Source organism: Aythya ferina (genome assembly GCF_964211825.1).
Source record: "Aythya ferina genome assembly, chromosome: 5".
Taxonomy (NCBI): Eukaryota; Metazoa; Chordata; class Aves; order Anseriformes; family Anatidae; genus Aythya; species Aythya ferina.
The window spans coordinates 22059621-22065620 of NC_140301.1; positions in this window are offsets into that span (position 1 = coordinate 22059621).

The following is a 6000-nucleotide window of genomic DNA, read 5'->3' on the forward strand; positions in this document are numbered from 1 at the left end:
GGGTACGAAGGCTCTGCAGGAGGATCTGGATAGGCTGGACCGATGGGCTGAGGTCAACTGCATGAAGTTCAACAAGGCCAAGTACCAGGTCCTGCACCTGGGGTGCAATAACCCCAAGCAGAGCTACAGGCTGGGAGATGAGTGGTTGGAAAGCTGCCTGGCAGAGAAGGACCTAGGAGTATTGGTGGATATTTGGCTGAATATAAGCCAGCAGTGTGCTCACGTGGCCAAGAAGGCCAATGGCATCCTGGTTTGCATAAGAAGCAGTGTGGCCAGCAGGTCTAGGGAGGTGATTGTCCCCCTGTACTTGGCTCTGGTGAGGCCGCACCTCGAGTACTGTGTTCAGTTTTGGGCCCCTCGCTACAAGAAGGACATGGAGGTGCTTGAAAGAGTCCAGAGAAGGGCAACGAAGCTGGTGAGGGGTCTGGAGGAGCTGTTGGTCCTACAAGGAGCGGCTGAGGGAGCTGGGTTTGTTCAGCCTGGAGAAAAGGAGGCTCAGGGGCAACCTTATCGCTCTTTATAAGTGCATTAAAAGAGGCTGTAGCAAGGTGGGGGTTGGTCTATTCTCCCACGTGCCTGGTGACAGGACGAGGGGGAATGGGCTAAAGTTGCGCCAGGGGTGTTTTAGGTTGGATATGAGGAAGAACTTCTTTACTGAGAGGGTTGTGAGGCATTGGAATGGGCTGCCCAGGGAAGTGGTGGAGTCATCATCCCTGGAGGTCTTTAAAAGACGTTTAGATGTTGAACTTAGTGACATGGTTTAGTGGAGGACTTGTTAGTGTTAGGTCAGAGGTTGGACTTGATGATCTTGAGGTCTCTTCCAACCTAGACAATTCTGTAATTCTGTGTAACATGATGTTAGCAGCTCAAGGGGGATTTTTTCCACAGAATGAAAAGCCATCCTTGACAGAAATGAATACATAAGGGATGTCTCTGAGAGACAAGAGTCCCTAAACATTCCCATTTGTTCTTTTTTTTCACTGGCACACTTTGGGATACTGGTTTTGTGCCACAGAAGTAGTTTTGAGTGGTAGTCAACCCCATATTCTAGCAACTTTTTGCAGACCACAGAGATTGAGAGTCTCTGAATTTCATTTTTGGTTTTGGTCAGTCAGGAAATTGTGAAGAATGTTTTAACAATTCGTGTCCATAAAGAACAATTCTGTTTGAATCCTGTCTGCCTCTGGGCCCTGCACTGGCAATTTAATTCTTGAACCACAGATGCAGTGTGTCCCAGTCTCCCCCTCATTCTAGTCAATTTATCACTTCTTAAATTTATGAACCTGTTTGCTTTTGTTATTCCGGACTTCTATTTCTAACACTGCTATAGATGTGTCTGTGAATGGCTGGGGAAGAATGTTTTAATTACTCGTGTGTCTGGGAGTTTCAGAACAACTGATAACAACTAGTGACTGTTATGGGATACTATGTGGATCTTTGGTATCTGGTTAGGGGGGGCCGAGAGATAAAGAGGAAGGAGAAAGAAGCTGAAGGGCGGCTGGGAGACAAGACTTGAAGAAGATGTTCCGTAAACTTGGTATGGTGCCCAGTAAGTACAAAGGTGGAGAGGAAGACTACGAGCCTTCAGCATGAAAGACCCCTAGAGACCCCCAGAAGAGACCCCAGAGGAGACTGCGCATGCTCCAGTAGGAGGGACTGCACCCCGGAAGCTAATTTTAATAATCTATTTTTTTTAGAAGTAGTAATGAATATGTATTAGTCTAGGAGCATAAAAATCAGCTGCTTGATGTAACTGGTGTGCGTCCTGGTGGAGCGGAGACTCCCGGTGCACCCAGCGCTGTTTGCTTACCTCTATTCCTTTATATTCTTTCAATAAATCCTATTTTTTTATTTAATCCTAATTTGAATCCTGAGCCATTTATAACAAAATGAACATATGGTGTCACTCAGGAGTTTTCTTGCTCATGATATACCTGAATTTTTAGCTTTACAGAACAGAAGACAGTATGCATCTCATTTGAATTATCTGTCTAAACTGACTTACCTGTATTTCACGTGAGCAGAAATATCTGATTTTCTCAACTAATCAACATTTTTTTTCCATTTCTCAATATTATTACCACTAGAAAGTGGCATTGTTCTTCTGTATTGTGTTTACTTGTTTCAGAAGATCAAGAGTAGAAATTATGTATATATATGTATATATAATATACAGCAAATATAGTATGTTGACAGTACAATTCACAAATTTTTTCTGTTGGAAGTTAATGTAAGTGCAAGCGCCTGTTTCCCATCTCTCTCAGAACTCACAGTGCCTCATACCATTTAGTTTAGGAGATGCTTCCTTTCTACGCTAACTCTATTTATCACTTCCACTTGAAAAATGTAACACCTTGGATTCCATTCAAAGCAGTATCATCCACAGATACAAATTTAGAAATCCAGTCATCTGATAATCACTGTAAGCAATTTGGAGACAGCACTTTCATATGTGTGGGACAAATCCACAACATTCTCCTTCTTAGGGAATTGATCTGATAGCGTATTTTCTAGGTGGAGATTGAGCCACAGCCAACTTGGAATACTTCTGTAATGACACTTACGATTTCCAGGAGGACTTTCTCAGTCCCCTTCTCAGGGAAAATCATGAGGTGACTAGATTGATGGGCAAGAGGGGGAGAGCAGTTGATGCTGTTTACCTCAACTTTAGTAAGCCTATGAAAGCCTATCCCCCATAGCATCATCATACACAAGCAGACAAAATAAAGGTTACGTAAGAGGACCATGAGATAGAAAACTGGCACATCAGCCAGGCCCAGAATGTTGTGATCAGTGACACAAAGTTCAGCTGGAAGCAATTCAGTAGTGCTGTCTCTCAGGTGTTACTACCGGGTCTAGTACTGTTTAATATCTGTCTTCATTAATGACCTTGATGGTCAGATCTCTGAAAAGGTTGAAGTCTGCTCTCCTAAAATCCAGAGCTGTTGTCCACATTTGCACTCTGTCCTCCTTTTAGGAACCCAAATTCCATCATTACATTATCACTGTCGCAAATGCTGTCTTCAGCTTTCACATCAGATGCTCTCTCATGCCTTCATAGCCTGTCTTTCCTAAAAAGCCTCCATCACACCACTCCAGTCATATGAAGCCAACTCACTATGTCTTCATGATCCCAATGAGATTATAGCCCTGTAATGACTCCTCCTATTTGTTCCCCATGATGTAGTGTAGAGGCATTTCATTAGTGTAGAGGCATTTCAAAAAGGTATCCAAGTGTGCTGATTCCCCAACACAGGCTTGAGAGCTTTCTTTATAAGGCTGTTCTGCAGGCACTTTTTTCTGTGATTCAAATGGATTCAGATTTGTACAGCTAATTGCCACCTCCCTTCTGTTTCCATCACTCCATGCCTTTTGGTTGTCCACCCTGATCCCAGTTTCCTTACTTGACTGTTGAATCACTCTCCCTGTCCCATCATTTCTAGTTTAAAGGTCTGTGAACCAAGTTGGCCAGTCTGGTTGGCAAAGATACTTTTGCCCCATTCAGGCAAATGGATCTTGTCTTTTTCAAGCAGTTGTACACAGTCATTTATGCATTGTGTATGTCCCTTTTCCTTCCCCTCTCCTTCCTTCTCTCTGTATAACTTAATACATTAACACAACTAGATACCAGAACTACTTTTTAAAAACTTCTATTATGCAAAACCTTTCCTTCTGTAGACCATCAGCTGTCTCTCACTTCCTTAAAAGAAGGATTGTGGCAGAAGCAGTGTCATAAAACTATAGAGAATATCTTGCTTGTGTTTGAAATTAATTTAAAAATGCATTTAAAATACGTTTTCACAAAGAAAAAATTATAGAAACTTAAGATCTTAAAGTTGATAGTTAATTTTTTAAAATTAAAATGTGACTCTGAAAATGTTACTTTGAAAATGCCTTACAGTCCATGTCTCTTCCAGGGAACTTGTTTCACAGCTGAATATCATCAAGAAGTTATTCTCTATACACTTTTAAAAAGAAGTTACTTATTTTCAAGCTTTGTATGGAGATATTTCCCTCCACAGATTTCAAAAAGAAACCAGAGGTAGCATTTTCAGTCCCAATTTATGTCATTCTTTCTTCCCTAGTAGAGCATTTAAAATGTTTAAATATCCTATCAGGATAAAAATTAATTGGTCCTATCTCAACTAATCAGTCCTGTCAGGACTAAAATATCCTATTAGGACTAAAAATGTGGATAATGAATTTGCTTCTTTTATAAAATCTTTATAGAAGCAGTTCCCAAAATATGGTACTTAACACATGATCTACTTTTCCCAAAACAGAATGAAGAAGTGATCATGGCCAGGGATATTATGACTACAACTACTGATGATGGCTCTTGTACACACACACACACACACACACACACACACAGGTACACGCCCACAGAATACTCTTGCAATTGTTCCTGTAAAATGGAAATACATGAGAAGTATCTGGAAATGTATAAGAAACTTTAGTGATTTGGTCTAAAAAACTGCCCTTCTGAAATATTTCCATTCACATGATTTAACCAGATACAGAACAAGAACATGTAGATCCAAGAGACCATTTTGCTAACCAAGACTGGCAAAATAAGCATAGAATACTATCTTCAGGGGAAAAATAACTTACTGTTATATCTGTCTCTGTATCTGATAGATAAACCTGTTCTCACCACTGAGAATAATCATTTGAATTGTTTGAACACCCTTTCATTCCCTTCTAGATAGCGGGAACCATTTGTGATTTACAGCAATTAGCAATAGCTTCTCTTGTCCTGGGTGACTGTATTTTTGATGATGTTTGCCTCCGCTAGAAGGGAAAAATAAAATCAAAAAGAAAAAAAAAATAAAAAAGAGAAGAGAAGCAAAACTGAGAGCTTATAAATAGCTTCTTAAGTTCATCTTGAGTGTCAGCAGATTTTCTTTCTTGTCCTTGGATCTTGAGGAGGTCATGGAAAAAACTGTGGTTGACAGAACTAGAAGAACGAGTGTCATTAAATGAGTATATACACATATGCAGGCAAAAACAATGGGCTGATTTTTTGGTAGAACACTGAAGAGGTTTAATATTAGATGAGTACTTCAGAAAACATACAAATAGAACACGCCAGCCCCATACTGTTAGTGTCTCTGAAGACCTCTGCAAAATGACAAGTGGAGTTAAAGACACTAGCAGTATTCCATGCCTGAAATGGAAAGAGGAAAAAAAGACCACATACATTTAATCCAAATGACTAAGTCTAGCTACTGCATGAGCAAATCAAGATGACAAGGTAATGTCATTTCATTACACAAAGTCATTGTTTTGGCATGTTTAATTCAACCAACAGTAATTTGATTGTCCTTCAGAGTGTAGAAAACCTGAAGCTGACTTGATTTCATCTGTTTTGGCACTTAAACTGTGTATTAATTAATGATGTGACCTCTAAACACATAAGGCAATTTTCATCATATGTTAACAACCAGCCTTATAGTGTCGCCTCATCAACACTAGCTCCATTTTCTACTCTCATAACCCTTCCAAGTTTTTTGCAATGACACCCTTCATTCTTAACCCTTTTCCAACTGATTTTTTTTTTCACTCTCAGAGCTGTAATGAAAAAGTAATGAAGAAGTGGCTTTTGTTATTGTTGAGAAATTCTTAGAATTTATAATTGTAGAGTAGTACTGTAAATCCATTTGGTTTCAGAATCAATATCATTTGTAGGAATGTAAAAGTCACACAAGTCTATTGTCTCAAAGTCCTAATGTACTACATTTATAATGGACTTTTATTGCGGTTTACTTCACCTTCTTTTTTTTCTTGTTTGCATATTGCATTGTAACTGCAAAGTTCCTCTCTGTCCTCTAACTCTGGACATAAGCACAGCTGTGAGAACAGAACTGACTTCTAAGAGGGTTCTTGTTGCTGTGGCATATTGATGTGTTCAGACCATTAAATCCACATAGGAAGGCTATTCTTCATAGTTTCACATTTGTGTAAGCAGCTACACATAAAGCTTTCAGAGTGCTCATC